Genomic DNA, 18,991 nt, shown 5'->3' with positions numbered 1-18,991 from the left:
TAAAAGCATAATTACATACGTGCAATGAATTAATCAATGTGTATATATCCACGATTATTGCAGTACTTTGTCCTGCAGTATTTCGTAGGTTGACTCACACAAATATCAATCTAATATTTCTTTATATTTTTTTTTTAAATTTATCACATATAACAGATTTATTATGGTAACAGCACCTTCGAAGGAAACGGGGTTTTTCTGATTTCGAATGTTAATTACATGGAGGAGATAAACCCAATGTTTCTTGGCTATGAATTACAAAACTGCTTAATTTTCGCAGTCTCGAGAACGATACTCAAATTATATTGATCATGCTGTACATATGTAGCAGTAATAAACTTCAAATCAAAGAAACTTTCATTTTTTTAAACTCATTGACATGATCTAATGCACGAAAATCAATTAGAAACTCTTTTTAGCCTGCGAAAATGTTTCAGTAACTGTTCCATAGAATGTTATACACAATGAAAACCAAATATACATAAAACCATTCATGCGCAGCTATTTGTTTTGTATTTCTATGATTATTAGTTTTGCCATCATACTGCAACATTGAATGATAAACGTTCATTAATTTAGGGTGCAAGTCGTTATGATTCTTGAGCTTCTAAAATATAGCCCTGAAGTGCGTTTATTATTTATTGCATGCTCAAATCTTTACAGAACATGTATACATACTTAAAAGTTTTCTGATTTTCCTATACATAATTCTAACAGCTTAGATGATAATAGCAACATATTAAAATTGGCATAACTATTATACAAGAACAGTCACACAATTTTATCATTGCAGAGTGTTTGAACAAAAATTAAATTATGTATTCATAAACTCTGCAACTCAACTTAATATTAAACCTTTCGTTTACGTAATCGAGGAATAAATTTTGATTTTCCTCTCACAGTTTTCCTCTATTATTTGCCTCTTTTGCACCAAGTCATTAGCTGTTTTCTAAATTTTGTATCGAAATAACCGTAAACAAAAGGATTCACAATGTGATTGAGAAACACCAATCTTGTCAGATAGAAGCACACAGCCAGCTCAGCCCTGGTCATAGAAATGAACGTAAAATCATCTAGTGCATACAAAAGAATAGAAATAATCAAGGGAGGAGTGTATGATAATACGTAAGCAACAATGATTACAAAGAACATGATAGTAATTCGTCTTTGAGCGGATTCGGTTTTGGATCCTAACTTTTTACCACTATTACTACTTTTCTCTGGAATGTGTTGACTTTCTAGATGCTTATTTGCAATGTTTTCTGCTGACTTTTCCTGAGATTGATTTTTGGAAGCAGCAAAATGTACTCTCTTGGAGGAATGCATTTCGATGGAAGTTTTTGCCTGCTGCTCAACACCGTTTTCTGTACTTTGGTGACCGTCAGTCTCGCTTGCATTAGTCGTGTCTGTTTGTGAAGAAAGATTGTTTTCGTGATGAATTTCATAAGTCTTACTTTTAAAACTGAATGATAAATTAATCCTTTTTAATACAGGGATATAGAGCCCAACAGTTACAACGAGATTTCCCAACATGACCAGAAACAGTATCGCAAAATACGCGAACATGCTGGGTGTAGATCCATCCGAAAACCTGCAAATGTATGTAGTGAGGTTGTAGCCCATGAACACATTCATTTCCTTAGAGACGCCTGAAGTTTTCAAAAGAGGGGCCGAGAAGGCAATTGAGACGAAACATACGATTGCAATTGAAATCCTCTTCCAAAAAACCGTCATCTTCGGTCCAAAAGGTTTACAAACCAAAAGGTACCTTTGCAGTGATATTACAAGAAGCATATGCATGGATATTCCAGGGATCCAAACCTGTAAAAAGGACAGGACACTGCAAGCCACTGTACTTGGGTAGTAGAAAAGAAAAGTGTTGTCCATAATGTAAAAAGGGGCACCTGTTAAGCAACCTAATAGGTCAACAACGCCAAGAACAGGAATAAAGTATCTCTCGCCCCTCTCCTTGACACGAAAGAAGTAGAAGTAGATGATGAGGGAGTTTCCAATCACTCCAATTACTCCCCCGACGATGATAAGAATAGTGCTACCCAGAGCAATGTCAGCAGTTTTGTTTTCCAGAAGTAAATGGTAATAGCTGTCGTTATCCATATTTCAAAATGCATTAACTTCCACAAGTGAGCATATGCACGTATATGTTTTTAAATATATTGCTCTTCCCTTTTTGGCTTGAAATGTGTCCTTGTTCATTGATTTGAATTCATAATGTTACTCTTTATTTTGTTTTTCCTTTCTAGTCTGCTAACAACACACAGATAAACACACCTTAGGTGATATCATTCGTCCTTGTTTACAGCTAAAAAGGTATTTTGAACACAAATAAATCATTTTAAGTTTACAATGCATGTTACCGGAGTATATATTTAATGTTTTCAATAGCATCCTTTAAATCTGAAACGTTATAAGAGATATAAATAATGATATATATGTGTCGGACGTAATAAGGACATATTACTCCAGTGAGATCTTCGGTTCATTATGTTAATTGTCAATGTAAGCACGTAAGTTTACGAAACAATGAACGTTTTGATTAAAAAAAAAATCAGGTGACAATGACAAAAATCCGAAAATTATTTTGATTAGTTAGGCCTACGGGGATTCTAATCACAAACTGCTAAAAGCAAAAAACGGATTTAAAATGACAGCAAATACACAAATTCTATTAATGTCTTTAAAATTACTGTCTTTTATTTTTATTGAAGTGAGCGCTTGGCATTTGCAAAATAATCAATCATGACAATTTCTTTGCAGTTGGGTTTTGTGTGTTGAGCGTACATTGTTAACAATATCATTGTGAAAAAAAACTCCAAGTACAAGAAGTTGAAATTATGTTGAAAATATTAATATGAGGTATATCGATGCATATACATTTAAATATGACAATGTTTTTAAGGTGGATGGTCGATATTAACTATAGCAAACAACTTTCTCCGTCTTAAAATTTTTATTTAACAATTTCTGACCCCCCCCCCCCAAAAAAAAAAAAAAAAAAAAATAATAATAATAATTAAGGTCTTCCGTTTCCAACGGAAGACCTTTCTATTATTGTGCGGGTTAAGATTATTAGGGTCTTCCGTTTCCGACGGAAGACCCTCTTGTTATTCTATTGTTTCTTTTCCTTATTAGGGTCTTCCGTCTTCAGCGGAAGACCCTTCTATTATTCTATTGTTTCTTTTTCAATTTTATTAGGGTCTTCCGTTTTCCAACGGAAGACCCTTTTGTTTTTCTTCGGTTTCTTTTTATTAGGGTCTTCCGTTTTCAACGGAAGACCCTCTTGTTATTCTTCGGTTTCTTTTTATTAGGGTTTTCCGTTTTTCAACGGAAAACCCTTCTGTTATTCTACTGTTTCTTATTATTATTTTTTTTTTTTATCCGCAAATTTTGTGTAGGCCATTTCTCGTACATTTGTTGTCTGATTGTTATGAAACTTTCAGGGTATGTAGACAATGTTAATATCTCGAGACGTTTTTTTCAAATTTTTAAAATTCACTTCCGGTTATGAGTTATTGCCCTTTAATTGAAAATTGGGGGGTCTTTTGTCCAGAGTTGATCTCAGGAACTACAAAAGATAGTTGCATGAAATTTAGCAGAATTGTTGGTAACATTTTATAGTTTTGCTGGCATGAAAAGTTTGGCAAAATGTTTTTTAGTTTTTAAGCTACTTGCCGGTAAAGTATAAGGTTTTGGGGGGTCTGAAATTTTGTTGTTCTTTGTATAATAACCTTTAAACTAAAAATATTTTGTTAATACATATAGAGCAAAAGTTGTTTAGAATAACGAGAGCTTTCATTTAAAATTAAGAAAAAAGGGCTGGCCCCTATAATTAGGGGTCAGCAGCTCATACACGTATTTTTCTGATACCAAAAATCATTATCATTTAATGAAAAAAAATGAATTCAGTTATTGTTAATATATTAAATAATGTCATTTGGTATCAAATTAAACAAGTTCTGTGCTATATTTTTTTTCAAATTTCATGAAACAAATATGTGAGAATCGTACATGAACGAGTTAATATGTCTACATAGACACACAAGCGAACAAATGCCACTTTAAGGCCCAGGCATTTACTGCATTACGTTGTGTTGCGTCTTAGATAAATTGTTGTGATTCAATTTCATTTTTTTCATCTATATCATTTATGAATTCAATGAACACACATTATTTAAACGTTCTATGTGCAACTATTTGTCGGGGCGCCCCTGTATGTAACCCCCGCGCGCGCGCCGAATGTAAACAGTAACGAACGGCATTGTAGAAAAGAGAGAGCCGTAATGCAGAAGAGAAGTTGTGTATTCTTTCGGTGTATACATGCATTTTCAATTTACTGTGAAACATATGAACATGCACAGGGAACAATACTACATATTTGTTTAAGGAGGATATTTTTCTCGTGTGAATCGTTTACGAGGAAATTCTGACAGCCACACTTCTGTCGACGATCAGCCGTTGATAAGCTACGAGTAATAAAGGAGAAAAGATGGACATTAAAGTGTGTGATTTATGTGGATGTTACTGAAGAAGGTGAGGCTTTTACTCCTTTTAAAGTTTCTTGTTAACTGGTTAAAATTAAGTATATAGTATAGATGTACATGTAAGTACGTGCACACTGTTAGATGTTTTTGTTATGATGTGGGTGTTTGTTTACTTACGTGTAATTTTTACATGTTTCATGGATGTTAATTTAGACTCGCTCGAGGTTCATGGGGGACTGGAAAGGGTAACTGAATTTATCTATTTAAAAAAATAACAGATTGTGAATTTTCAACTCAAAATTCAAAGCAGGGTCTAATTAGAAACATATCATATATTCTTGTGCAGAAGACTCCAAATGTAGTCATGAATTCCCTGTAGACATAACTTCAAGTAAATAAAATTGTATACTTCAGAGTTAAAACATGACTTTAATATCTTTATGATGCCGATCATTGTATCATTAGAGAGGTTTAGCAGACCAACGGGTACCCGGTACATGTACTTCTACATGTAGGTTACAAGTTAGAACTATGCGTACCATTCTACCAGTTTACATAATTTTTCTTGTTTAGCAGTTATGATGTGTACTTAAATTGTCTTTGTTAATGTTTTAAATGTAATTTTTTATTCTCTTTTTTTAATCTGACTACTGGCAGTACTGGCGTGCGAGCAGTTCTCGCCGAGGACCATTTCTCGCTGGTGCACTGTTACATCATATGTTCGTATGTAATTTTATGTGTTGATAAAATGACGTAACAATGCACTGGTGAGAAATGGTACTCGGCGAGAACTGATCGCACGCCAATATTGATTAATTACAGACAAAAACTGAAGGTTGCGAGTGTTATTTTTTATTGAACAACATTGTTTAAAATAATTCTTTATATATGTGACGATCAGACCGGTTTGAATACCAGTGCCAGATAGCTCAGTTGGTAGAGCACCTGACTAGAGATTCAGGGGGCCCAGGTTCAAATCCCGGTTTGGTCCTTCATTATTTCTACCATCCTGTTACAATATTGGTGTTGTGACCAACCCCTGGAACTAACAGGTTAACTCGATCCTGCCAGGGGTGATCTTCGAGGGTGAAGATCATTTAAGGGGGGAGGAATGTGACAGTCAGACTGGTTTGAATACCGGTGCCAGATACATGTAGCTCAGTTGGTAGAGCACTTGACTAGAGATTCAGAGGGCAAGGTTCGAATCCCAGTTTGTTCTATCGTTATTTCTCCCATCTTTTACATATACATGTATATCAGATATATGACAGATGATTAAGGGTCATCATGTTTTGCAAGATGCAATAAGTGTTAAAAACCTTTACTTTACAACACAATACATTTAAGTGAATATTTATGTTTCTTGTTATTATTTGGTGTGGTTTTCTTGACAGTGTCGCATAAACAATTTACCTGCTCCTAAAACACAAACTTTCTTTTTGTGGATTCAGCTTACCGCTGATTGGCTGCTGTTGCAGCAGACAAATAAGATATGCATGCACAAAACACAATGAACTTATCAGAGAATGAGTTGAGTTTATTTCAACTGTTGGAATTTGGGTATTTTTTTTTTAAATGTATACTTGTGACAAAACATATATGTGGTACATACAGCTGTAGCTTTATGAAGAAAATTTTGGTTAGACCATATATACCTATCATGCAAGTAAATGATATTTACAAAAAACTTGCAATTTATGGCGCACGAAATATACGCTAGTTTTATAAAGATTGACATACATGTAATGTACCACAGTCTTTGAAAAATAATCTATTAAAAATTCTTCATTAAGTTTACTCATACATGTTTTATGCTTATTACACGTAGTATTGTTTTTAAAACATGTAATTTATAAGAAAATAAACAAAAACCCTCGCTAAATTTATTTGCAAAAAAAAAACCCACAGTAGAATTGATAAAAAATGGTATACCAGAAGCTAATACCAGTACATGTACTTCGACGCTGTTCGGTGGGTAATATTCGTTTGTAATTTACAAATTGAAATATTGACTGTTGCACTACAAGTACGGTAATAAACTCTCTCTCTCTCTCTCAAACTCTCTCTCTTTCTCAATGTGATAAGTGTTTATACCTATGAAAATTTTTTAATATTATATTATGACTTGATATGCAAATTTTTGATCTTGTACTGCCTAAATGTTATGTCATGTATTGGGACATTTAATTATTGTAATTATTTTCATGTAAAAAATTAGCTGTTATTAATAACTTATGTAAATTCATCAATATCATTAATAAGAGAGTCAACTCTCCAGGTTGATGTGTACAGTATACACTCTTGCTTTTTGTTTAATATTGTATGTATTGTATATTTTCTCTATGTTGTTTTATACAATATGAGAATAAATAAAATGAAATGAAATGGATATGTCATACTTATTACACTGCATGGTCAGTGTATTTTTTACAGAAATACTATGCATATGTTAATGTAAACACAGCTATTACTAGTACATGTATGTAAACACAGCTAATTATTTTTTTTATTAATTTCAGCTCAAAACAGACTCTTATTACCACATGGCTTTTACCCGTACCTGTTGATTCTTGTGGGTCAGCTCCTGAGATTAACCTGTCACCTCTATCCACATGCATATTCCTTGTGTTCTACAGACTATTTACCGGTAATTCAAATTAAATCCGATAATGCATGAACAATAATGGAACTTGAAGAAAGCATCATGCCATGTTGTGGTTTGTGTTTGATAAGAAATTATGAAAACAAAATTAAGGCTGTTTAAAGAAATTCATAATTGCTGTGAAAATTTGTTTTTCAATAAAAGTATACAATTATGTTTCCTTTATTTTTTATTTCATAAAGATATTTAGATGTGTTTACATAATTGAACCCCCCCCCCCCTCTATTTAATTGTCTGCATTAAGATTACATGTAGGATATGTAAATGTACATTTGACTTTGAAATAACATCTGCTATGATAATTACTTTTGAAATGAACATGAAACAACCTATTTCTACCTTTCTAAGGTATATATGCATAAAAAAGTAGAAAAACATGTCAAATTTGAACATTGTTCATTGAAATCAACTCTGTCTCCAGCTACCAGGGTGTGTTTGAATTTAATTCTAATTTAAGGCAGATGTCTAACTTGTAGGTTGTAACTTACTGTTTTAGCATGGTTAGAAGAAGACTAGAAATCAGAATAGATTACATATTCACTAAATATGATCGTTAGCTTACTTTTTTCATGAAAACAAGAAATCACAAGCAGGACAGCTGTCTATTTTGTTAATTAAAATGGTACAAATCATACAATAAACAAATAAAGATCAAATTTTAGAATCATTGATGATTGTTTTCAAATATGTGTGAGAAATGACTCAAGGAAATTGCCACACGTTTCATAAAATTAGGTAAAACATTTCAAACCATGACTTTTTATGAAAATCTGATTTTGATTCAAAAGATTGGGGGGTGGGGGGTATACATTTAAGGGTATTTCTAAGTGATGTGAAGCTTTTATCATGATTATATCATGTAGGCGTATGTTGTATTGAATAAGGTTTCTTTTTAAAGGTGTTTGAACAAAAGTTGACCTCTAAAAGGTCAGGTAAAGATGTTTTACTATGGAGAACCCTGTAAATCTGTGTTTAATAAAGGAAATTGGAAATGTTGGGTTCACTTAAATGGCCATATTTTTATTTAAACCTCAATGGAATTGGCAATATGTGGTATTCTTTTTCTCAGAATTGCATTAGCTTTCTTATTCTAAGACGAACCGTCTTTTCATAAAAATGTTAGTGTACTAAGTTAAAGGTATACAAGGAACAGTTTCGGATAAAGTACCGTCAATATTTTTGTAAAATTGAGAGTGACTGTACTTGAAGGTTTATCATTGTTGCGTAGATTCATGAAATGAATTTTAATGATTATCAATAGTTAGAGGGATGTCTCTTGTTGGAATTGGTAAGCAATATTAAGGCCCCTAATTTTAAGTACATGAGAAGCAGAAATAAATTGTGAAACTTGCGGCTATGACAGATATGTTGACTTTACAGTGAAATTGAAGGTTACAAACGGGAGGTTATATAACATGAAATGTAGGTGGATGGGATATTATATGCCTATTTAGTATTTACTGGGTATGAGGACAATAGCAAGTTTATTGTCCCCCAAGACAGCAACTATTTAATGAGGCAAAGCCAAGGGAAATAGTTGCTGTGGAATGGGACAATAAACTTGCTATTGTCCGAATAGTTAGTTAATTGGTATTTCATTATACAGAAGAAAACTTTATTTATCAGTGATGCAGAATTTCTTGATGATAAACAAATTAGAGTTAAATCAAACTTTGTATTTAATGCGGCGATCTTATTAGGTCAGAGATGTTCCGAGTTTAAGGTGCTATGGGACACTTCCATGTTGTGACGTATTGTTTATTGAAATAAACAATAAAATAAAGTGTAATTATATAAGTACATGTAGTTTCTTTTCAAAAATGGTCACCTAACTCCTTAGCACAGTGGGTTAGAGGGTTTACTAGGAACCTGTAAGGCATGAGTTCGAATCCCGCTGGGGTTTTTACAATTTTTACCTTTTCAAATATTTTTAAAAGCTATTTTTGGTTAAATATTGTAAAATTTGAAAATTCTAAACCGGTGAAAAGTTTTCAATTATATAGTACTTTAATCCACATTAATATCGACAGATGTCCCATACCACCTTAAAAAGGAGGGAAATCAAATTCTGCTGATGAATGGTTTTGATGACTATTCACCATGGGCAGATAGCATGGATACTATTTTAAATTAGATAAAAAGGCATGTTTATGCGGGCACCTTCTAGTGATCAATTTGTCCGTCTGTCCATTCGAGATGGCTTGACAGGAGCATAGCTTCTCTCCCCTTGGCTCAATCTGGCTCATACCTCATCCACAGGGTTTTTTTGGTTGAAGGATGTGCAGTGACCTTGAACCATGTTTTTAGGTATAAGGTTAAGGTCATAGCAGAATTATATATATAAAATCCTTGTCTGGGGCATATCTTTTTTCCTTTGGTCCAATCTGGCTAATGCTCACAGAGTGTCTCTATGGTTAAACGATGTGCAGTGACCTTGCATGAAATTTCTAGGTAACGGGTGAAGATCATGTCGGATCATGCAAAAATCCTTTTTTGAGAGCATATATAATTTCTACTAACCCCTATTTGGCTCAGACTTCACATAAGCAGAGCTTTTGAGTAAAGGGTGAAAGGGTGTGTAGTGACCTTGAACCTATTTTCAGTGAAAAGAAACTGTGAAGGTCATACCAGAATTATATTTTTAAAAATCCTTGTCCGGAGTATATCTTCTCTGCCTTTGCTCCATTCAGCCTCATACTTCACCCACATGATGCCTTTGTTCAAAATATATGCAATGACCTCGAATGATATTTGTAGATGAAGAGTCAAGGTCATATCAGATCACACAAAAATCCATATTTAAAGAGCATAGATATACTATCCTTTTAGCCCCTATTTGGCTAATATTTTACCTTTACAGAGTTTATTGGTTAATGGCGTGCAGTGACCTTGAACCAAGTCTGTCAATGTGAAGGTCATAGCAGATCTTTTTAAAATTAGTTTTAGATAGTAGATTATTTTCCAAATATGCTTAATCTTGGTCAGATTGAACAAAAATGCATGTATGTTAGGGGGAATGAAATTGAAATAAAAGTTCTATGCCAGCTGGAAAAATTTCAAGTTATAGGTCAAGGTCAAAGCAGAATTCTCTGATATAACATAAGCGGGGCCCTTTGAAATGTTCACCATTTCAATGTTGTCTGGTTCATAGTAATTTTACATAGAAAATATTCACAGAAGAACAGTAAAGTAAACTTTACATCGATAAGTTTCTGACAATTAATGACACAACGAGCACACAGTACGAAAGGTCAACCTTTTGAAAAGCAGTGAAGAGGAAAAGTTGCTCAGAATTATGTTTTAAACAAAATTGATTTTTTACATAAATTTTAATTTTGCATTCTGGGTTAAGAAAAAAGATGTTAGTTCGAGGTTTTTTTGTTAAGTCGTTCTTGAAATGGTTAAGGGTTTTTGGTTAAGTCGTACATAAAAACATTCGGATCAAGTTAAGTTGTACCAAGAATCATTCGATTTTTTTTTATCTTTTTGTACTTAGGTTTCTTTGTTACGAGATTAAGAACTCTGCTTCTTAGACGTACTTCTAGCGTTGCTTTCGACATTAGCGGAAAACCCACTCGTTGCTTTGCAACGAGCTTTGCTCTAGTTATTATTTTTTTTCTTTTTCTTTTTTTTCTGACTCCTTTTCGGCTTCATAACTCAAAAAGTTTTCAACCAATTTCAATGAAACTTGCAGAGATTATGTGCAATTAAAATTCCTCAATGATATCAAAGTTTCCGTAACAACGTCACTTCCGTTTTTACGTTACGTCATTTCAAAAGTTTTTAAAAAGTCATTTTGTCCGCGGCATTTCTCAAAAACGCTTTAAGATAGAGTCTTGAAATTTTCTGTGGTTATGAATTTGTTAATTTACATGTGCAATAAGGCTGGAAATAAAAATTCGTCACTTCCTGTTGAAACCGGAAGTGATTCAAATTTTTCGAAAAAATAAATTTTTTGATCAAATAAAAAACGTATACGTATTTTGTAGAGCTTAATAAGCTGAATCTAACACTGAAATCCGTTTTGATATCGGACGATGCATTACAGAGATATCGGGGTTTAAAAAATGATTTTTCCGGAAATGTTGATTCCGCGTCCTTGGTTTAAAAAATAGCGTAATGTTCAAAGTAAAATTAACTCGTACCAAAAATAATTGTTAAGTCGTACTAGAACACATTCGGATTTTTTTGTTAAGTCGTTCTTGAAATCGGAAAGGTTTTTGTTAAGTCGTACTTAAAATCATTCGGATTTTGTTAAGTCGTACCAGGAATAATTCGATTTTTTTTCATCTTTTTATTTTAGTTAATCTTGTTATTGGTTTATGAGCTTTGTTCTTACAGGAACTTCCAGCTTGACTTTCCACATTAACGGAAGACCCACTCGTTGCTTTGCAACGAGCTTTGCTCTAGTTATTAGGGTCTTCCGTTTCCAACGGAAGACCCTCTTGTTATTCTATTGTTTCTTTTTATTATTATTATTATTCTTTTTCTTTTCTTCTGACTCCTTTTTTGCTTCATAACTCAAAAGGTTTTAAACCGATTTCGATGAAATTTTCAGACATGTTTGCAAGTTGGCGTCCCTCAAAAATGTTAAAGTTTTATAAAGAACGTCACCTCCGTTTTGACGTGACGTCATTTTTAAAAATTTCAAAAATTCATTTTGTCCCGGACTTTTCTCAAAAACGCTTTAAGAAAGAGGCTTGAAAATTTCAATGGTGATGATTTGGTCGATTTACCTCTGTAATAAGGCTGGAAATGAAAATCTGTCACTTCCTGTCGAAACCGGAAGTGAAACAAATTTTTCGAAAAAATGAATTTTCTGATCAAATGAAAAATGAATATGCGTTTTGTAGAGCTTAATTAGCTGAATCAAACACTGAAAGCCGTTTTAAAATCGGACAATGCATTACAGAGATATCGGGGTTTAAAAATTGATTTTTCCGGAAATTTTGATTCCGCGTCCTTGGTTTAAAAAATAGCGTAATGTTCAAAGTAATATTAACTCGTACCAAGAATAATTGTTAAGTCGTACTTGAACAATTCGGATTTTTTTTGTTAAGTTGTTCTTGAAATCGGAAAGGTGTTTGTTAAGTCGTACTTAAAATCATTCGTATTTTGTTAAGTCGTACCAGGAATAATTCGATTTTTTTATCTTTTCATTTTAGTTACTCTTGTTATTGGTTTAAGAGCTCTGCTTCTTACAGGAACTTCCGGCTTTACTTCCGACATTAACGGAAGACCCACTCGTTGCTTTGCAACGAGCTTTGCTCTAGTTATTATACTTTTTCTTTTTTTTCTGACTCCTTTTTTGCTTCATAACTCAAAAAGTTTTCAACCGATTTCAATGAAACTTCCAGAGATTTTAGAAAGTTATCGTCCCTCCAAGATGTTAAAGTTTTAAAGACAACGTCACTTCCGTTTTGACGTTACGTCATTTTTTAAATTTTAAAAAAGTGATTTTGTCCGGGAGTTTTCTCAAAAACACTTTAAGGTAGAGGCTTGAAATTTTCAATGCTTATGATTTGGTCGATTTACCTCTGTAATGAGGCTATATAATAAAAATCCGTCACTTCCGGTCGAAACTGGAAGTGAATCAAATTTTTCGAAAAATTGAATTTTTTGATCAAACAAAAAACGTTTACGTATTTTGTAGAGATTTTTAAGCTGAATCTAATGCTGAAAACCGTTTAGAATTCGGAGGATGCATTACAGAGATATCTGGGTTTAAAAACTGATTTTCCCGGAAATTTTGATGCCGCGTTCTTGGTTTCAAAAATAGTGCAAAATTCACACTGAAAGTAACTTCTACTGTAACAATTCGTACTGGTCATAAAACTTTATAAAAAACATGAAATTATATGCATATTGTATAGTTTGCAAAGCTAAATACAAAACTTAAATTCGTTTTAAAATCGGATACTGCATTGCAGCGATATCGGGGTTTAAATATTGATTTTTCCGGAAATGTGGATTCCTCGTTATTGGTTTAAAAAATAGTGCAAACTTCCCACTGAAAGTAACTCCCGCTGAAAAGATTTCGTACAGGTCATAAAACCGAACTCCTTTTTTATATAGTTAATCAGAGTGTTTATCGAAACGATTTCCTTACTTCGATCGATAATTACGTTGTTAGTTTTTATTAGTCTTATTAGTTTTAATCGAAATAATTATCGTACGATTCCCCATGTCAACTCGCCATGTTTTGACCGCGAACAACAGCTGATAGCGGTGTGTCAGAAGAATGGCCTGCAAGACCGCGATAGTGGAAATTTCAGCTCAACTAACTTATGACAGATTATAAAGGTATGTTTCAATACAGGGTATGTCGTATTGACTTTTTCTTTTCAAAGTGTTTGTGCACTTTTCAATCTAATCCGACATTTCTCTGACTCTAACCTCCGCTTTTGACGTGCGTAACAATATAAAAGCGGGCATTTGAGTCTTGAGAAATCTCGCGATATTATCTGTCCAATGTATTTTCACGTGTATGTTTTGCACACTACTCTTTTGAATTTCTATTTATTATTATGTATATGTATGTCTTATTTTGTATTGAACAACACACTGTAAAACAGTGCAATTAAAAGGGGTGGGGGTCCAAAGGCACACAAGAGTAGAATGTTGTAATTAGAGTGCATGTTTGCATGATGATAACTTTACCCTAAATATTTGAATATAGCAGATCTTTACCATATCACCTCCACTTAATTAATGAATTAAAGAACTCAGACAGGCTTGTGCTTAATTAAATAAATATATTTGACATGGTAAATATTCAGTCTAATTAAAATTAGAACTTTTGTCTGGCTCGCCGTTATATATGATTATCGCCTGTGAAAGAGCATGTAAAACAGAGTGCAAGGTGAAAAGAACTTTAAGTTCAGATTTTAGGTTAATGTTCCCTGATATCCATAAAACATTCTTCTCAAGATTTGATTATTTCCCAGAACATTGTAAATTCTTTGAGATTAGTTTATCTTTTATATATATTAAATTTTATTGATTCATTTTAGGTAAACTTTACATGCAGAACACATCTACATTGTAAACAATTTTTACAGTAAGACAAATGTATGTAATAATTTTTACTACATGTGCCTCAGATCTCTCTCTCTCTCTCTCTCTCTCTCTCTCTCTCTCTCTCTCTCTCTCTCTCTCTCTCATGCTTTTAATCTTGGCAAAGCATCACAGAGCAACATCATTTTGTGCATATCTCTATCTAGGAAAAGAAATCAACAATGCTTTAAATTTGAAAATGAGCATGTATTATCGTGCAATCCCTCATTTTTTCATTGTGCAACTAAAATCCAAAGCTTTGTAAAATTGTTTATGGAATTTTATACATACTTAACATGATATTGTTTTTAAAACCTCTCATTAATAAGAAAAGAGAAAAAAATCCTCGCTAAATTTATTTGCAAAAAAAAAACCCAGTAGAATTCATTTTTAAAAAATAGTATAGCAGAAAATTATACTTTGAGGCTGTTCGGATGAAATACTGTAAGTCGTTTTAATTCCACCGTGTTAAAATTTCATGATTTTGACTAAAGTATCAATTGCGATGGTTTTAATTTCACGCTGCTTAAAAATTCAATTGATCAGAATAGAAGCATTTAAATTTCATAATATTTGGTTAAAGTGTTCAAACTAATGCTTCTTAGGAAAATCAAAAAATAGGGGGAGGGTATACATGTAAGGGTATTTATAAGTGATGTGATGCTTTTGTCATGGTAATATCATGTATATGTATGTAGTTTTGAATAAGGTTTCTTATTTAGGGAGGTTGAACAACAGTTGACCTCTAAAAGATTAGGTAAAGATGCTTTATTTATGGAGAGCCCTATAAATCTGTGTTAAATAGAAGAAAGTGGAAATGCTGGGTTCACTTAAATGGCCATGTTTTTCTTAATCCTTAATAGAATTGGCAAAATGAGGTATACTTTTTCTCAGAATTGCATAAGCTTTGTAAGTTTAAGACAATATGACTTTTTAGAGAATGTTAGTGTAAGTTTCAAGACTACATGGTATTTTCAGATTTCTCATTTAACTGTAATTTTGAGTGGATTTTGTACCAAAAGTAGTCTATTTTGGGAAAATGGATGATTTTGTTGGTTATATATGTCATTACATGATTTATTAGCTATAATATACAAGGGAAGTAAATCCCTTTTAAATGTGTAGAATGACCACCACTAGAGTAAATTGGCTAAGAAAGTAGGTATTTCCTATCCTGATGACAATTAATAGGCTTAAGTTAATTACCGAGATAAGAATTAATACTGCACAGTAAAAGAGTTTTGATCAATTGAATTATTTAAATTATAAATTTGCAGCAATTTTGCTGTCTGATTTCATGAAATAACATTAAGCAACCTGACTTATATAACTCAATTTTTTGAAAACAGCATATTTTTCTTTCAAATAAAATTCACATGTAGACAAATGCAGTTATCAAAGTATACAATATGTCAAAAAACTCAAGTTTTTGCTCCTTCCTATCCAAAAGTGATATTTTAGATATATTTACAGAATTCAAAAAGCTACCCCCTCTTTCCAATTGTCTCCATTACCATTACATGTTGGATATGTAAATGTACATTTGACCTTGAAATAACATCTGCTATAATAATTACTCTCGAAATGACCAAAAAACAACAAATGTTTACCCTTTTATTGTATATATGCATCAAAAATGTAGGAAAACATGTAAAATTTGAACATTTATCATGGAATTCTCATCCGTCCCCAGGTACCCGGTTGTATTTGAATTTCATTTTAATTAAGAGCAGACATCACACTTGTAGGTCTTACTATTTTAGCAAAGTTAAAAGGAGACTAGAAACCAGAATAAATAAGATAATCACTAAAAATGATTATAAGCTTGCTGTTTCATGAAAACAAGAAATCACATGTATGGCTGCATGTCTTTTTGTGAAAAAAAATGTTACATTTCATCCATTTATCAAGAAAAGATCAATTTTCAATATCAGTGATGGTTGCTTTTAAATATGTGTGAGAAATGACTCAAGGGAATTGCCACAAGTTTCATAATATTAGGTTAAAGTGTTCAAACTAATGCTTCTTAGGAAAATCAAAAAATAGGGGGAGGGTATACATGTAAGGGTATTTCTAAGTGATGTGATGCTTTTGTCATGATAATATCATGTATATGTATGTAGTTTTGAATAAGGTTTCTTATTTAGGGAGGTTGAACAACAATTGACCACTATAAGATTAGGTAAAGATGCTTTATTTATGGAGAGCCCTATGAATCTGTGTTAAATAGAAGAAAGTGGAAATGCTGGGTTCACTTAAATGGCCATATTTTTCTTAATCCTTAATGGAATTGGCAAAATGAGGTATACTTTTTCTCAGAATAGCATAAGCTTTGTAAGTTTAAGACAAGATGACTTTTCAGAGAATGTTAGTGTAAGTTAAAGGCAGCAAGGGACAGTTTACGGATAAAGTACCCGTCAAAATTTTTGTAAAATTGAGAGTTGGTGTACTTGAAGGCTTATGAGTGTTGCTAAAATTCATGAAATGATTTTTAACCGGGTTTTCCAACGGAAAAATCCGGTTATTAAAATGGTGAAAATGGCGGGCGGGTGGGCGGGTTGGGCGGGCGGGCGGCTGCCAAAAGGGTACCCTCATTGTACGGATAACTCCTCCTACAGTTTTCAAGATAGGAAGTTGTTCTTTTGCAGATCAATTGTACATATATCAGAGGTGTGCATATTGCTAGGATTTTGATTTCTGATAACTTATGAAAAAAATACCAGCTTTTGAACTTAGTCATTTTTTGGCAAAATATTGCATATAGGGTACCCTCATTGTACGGATAACTCCTCCTACAGTTTTTAAGATAGGAAGTTGTTCTTTTGCAGATCAATTGTACATATATCAGAGGTGTGCATATTGCTAGGATTTTGATTTCTGATAACTTATGAAAAAAATACCAGCTTTTGAACTTAGTCATTTTTTGGCAAAATATTGCATATAGGGTACCCTCATTGTACGGATAACTCCTCCTACAGTTTTTAAGATAGGAAGTTGTTCTTTTGCAGATCAATTGTTCATACATCAGAGGTGTGCATATTGCTAGGATTTTGATTTCTGATAATTTATGAAAAAAATACCAGCTTTTGAACTTAGTCATTTTTTGGCAAAATATTGCATATAGGGTACCCTCATTGTACGGATAACTCCTCCTACAGTTTTCAAGATAGGAAGTTGTTCTTTTGCAGATCAATTGTTCAAATATCAGAGGTGTGCATATTGCTAGGATTTTGATTTCTGATAATTTATGAAAAAAATACCAGCTTTTGAACTTAGTCATTTTTTGGCAAAATATTGCATATAGGGTACCCTCATTGTACGGATAAATCCTCCTACAGTTCTCAAGATAGGAAGTTGTTCTTTTGCAGAACAATTGTACATATATCAGAGGTGTGCATATTGCTAGGATTTTGATTTCTGATAATTTATGAAAAAAATACCAGCTTTTGAACTTAGTCATTTTTTGGCAAAATGTTGCATATAGGGTACTCCATTTCACTGGATACGTGTTGATAGGATTATGGATACAGTTCACATAAAAGAAAACCCGGTTTGCTGTCACATTGACAGCTTTTCTCTTGTTAATGATTATCATTAGTTAGAGGGATGTCTCTTGTTGAAATTGATATTCAATATGTAGGCCCCATATGTTAGGTACATGAAATTCAGAAGTAAAATGCGAAACCTGCGGCTATGACTGTTGTGTTGACTTTAGACAGTGAAAATGCAAGTTACAGACGGGAGAGTAAATAACATGAAAAGTAGGTGGACGGGGCATTATAAACTATACACCGGTAAGTTTCTGACATGTGATGGTGCAACATGCCCATGGTACGGAAGGTCAACCCTTTGCAGGGAATTGGCTGGGGGAGGTCTAAAAAGCTGAAAAATCATGAAAAATTAGCAAAATATGGAAGGGTCAAAATCTCGTAAAAACCAGTATGTAGAAAATTTTACAGGTTAATTGACTAGTAATTTTCTTCAGAAATTGGTGATTGGCCTTATAAAGAGTGAATTAAAGGTATTTGTGGTGAATGGGAACTGAGGAAATTCTAGTTACAGGGTTCCGAAGACACACGCCCCCAGGCTACAATGAAATGTATCAAAAAAAGTGTCCTGTGCCATCTAATATCACGTATCGGGATATGTCACACTAATTACACTGCTTGGTCAGTGTATTTTTTTTTCAGAAATACTATGCATATGTTAATGTAAACACAGCTATTATTAGTACCGGTACATGTATTAACACAGCTTATTAATTTTTTTAATTTCAGCTATTGGTGGCCACATGGTTTTTACCTGTTCATTCTTTTCAGCTTTTGAGGTTAACCTGTCACCTCTACCCACATGCATATTCCTTAATGTGTTCTACAGACTATTTACCAGTAATATAAATTAAATCTGATAATTCATGAACAGTTACTGTAATGGAACTTTAAGAAAACATCATGCCTTGTTGTGGTTTGTGTTTGATAAGAAATTATAACAAACAAAATTATGGCTGTTTAAAGTAATTTACAATTGTTAGCTGTGAAAAATTGTTTTTCAATAAAAGTATGCAATTATGTTTCCTTTATTTTGTTTTTAGCTCACCTGAGCCAAAGGCTCAAGTGAGCTTTTCTGATCACAATTTGTCGTTGTCGTTGTTGTAAACTTTTCATATTTTCATCTTCTTCTCAAGAACCACTGGGCAGATTTCAACCAAATTTGGCACTAAGCACCACCACTAGGTGAAGGGGATTCAAGTTTGTTTAGATGAAGGACCACGCCC

The 18,991-nt window shown here is 33.1% G+C and overlaps 2 long non-coding RNA genes across 2 annotated transcripts; both read left to right on the top strand.

Moving 5' to 3' along the window:
• The first annotated feature begins 3,698 nt into the window (after positions 1-3,698).
• Positions 3,699-7,319, top strand: LOC128163755 (uncharacterized). Its single transcript, XR_008240858.1, has 2 exons — positions 3,699-4,548; positions 7,019-7,319. It is a non-coding gene; the product is annotated as an uncharacterized LOC128163755 (long non-coding RNA).
• A 5,055-nt stretch (positions 7,320-12,374) lies between these two features.
• LOC128164329 (uncharacterized) lies at positions 12,375-18,787 on the top strand. Its single transcript, XR_008240929.1, has 2 exons — positions 12,375-13,464; positions 18,495-18,787. It is a non-coding gene; the product is annotated as an uncharacterized LOC128164329 (long non-coding RNA).
• The last annotated feature ends 204 nt before the right edge of the window (positions 18,788-18,991 follow it).

Source organism: Crassostrea angulata, chromosome 9 (genome assembly GCF_025612915.1).
Source record: "Crassostrea angulata isolate pt1a10 chromosome 9, ASM2561291v2, whole genome shotgun sequence".
NCBI lineage: Eukaryota > Metazoa > Mollusca > Bivalvia > Ostreida > Ostreidae > Magallana > Magallana angulata.
The sequence above is the reverse complement of the archived record's forward strand: the minus strand, read 5'-3'. Positions and strand labels throughout refer to the sequence as shown.